Raw genomic sequence first — 420 nt, forward strand, 5'->3', positions numbered from 1 at the left:
GTGTACACATCAGGGCACTTCCAACCATCCAAAGCCAGGCTCTGCCCCTCCTCCATTTGAAACATTTTTTTGAGTGGGACAATGTGCCATAAGCAACCCTCTTTGATCTTGGCAGCCTTTGATCTGACCCTGAGCTTTCTCCTGAATGAGGCTGACGTCTAGGGGCTCATGATTCTAAGAGCGGTGCTGAGTACAGTGAACCCTCTGAAACAAAAGCATAGGGAGCAACACTGTCCGGCAGCCGCACCTAGAGGTTGGAGCTGGGCTGCGTGCCGAGCCCTGTCCTCCGAAGGCTGGACTGCAGCCTCGAGCGTCTCGCTGGCCTGTTCGCCGCTGCACCTTCGGGCAGAGCCTGCTCTGGGGTCGTTCTGCACCCCCCTGCCAGGGGACCCGTGCTCCGGAGGAGGGGGACGGAGAGCC

This window comes from Marmota marmota, unplaced genomic scaffold, assembly GCF_001458135.2.
Source record: "Marmota marmota marmota unplaced genomic scaffold, marMar, whole genome shotgun sequence".
Taxonomy (NCBI): Eukaryota; Metazoa; Chordata; class Mammalia; order Rodentia; family Sciuridae; genus Marmota; species Marmota marmota.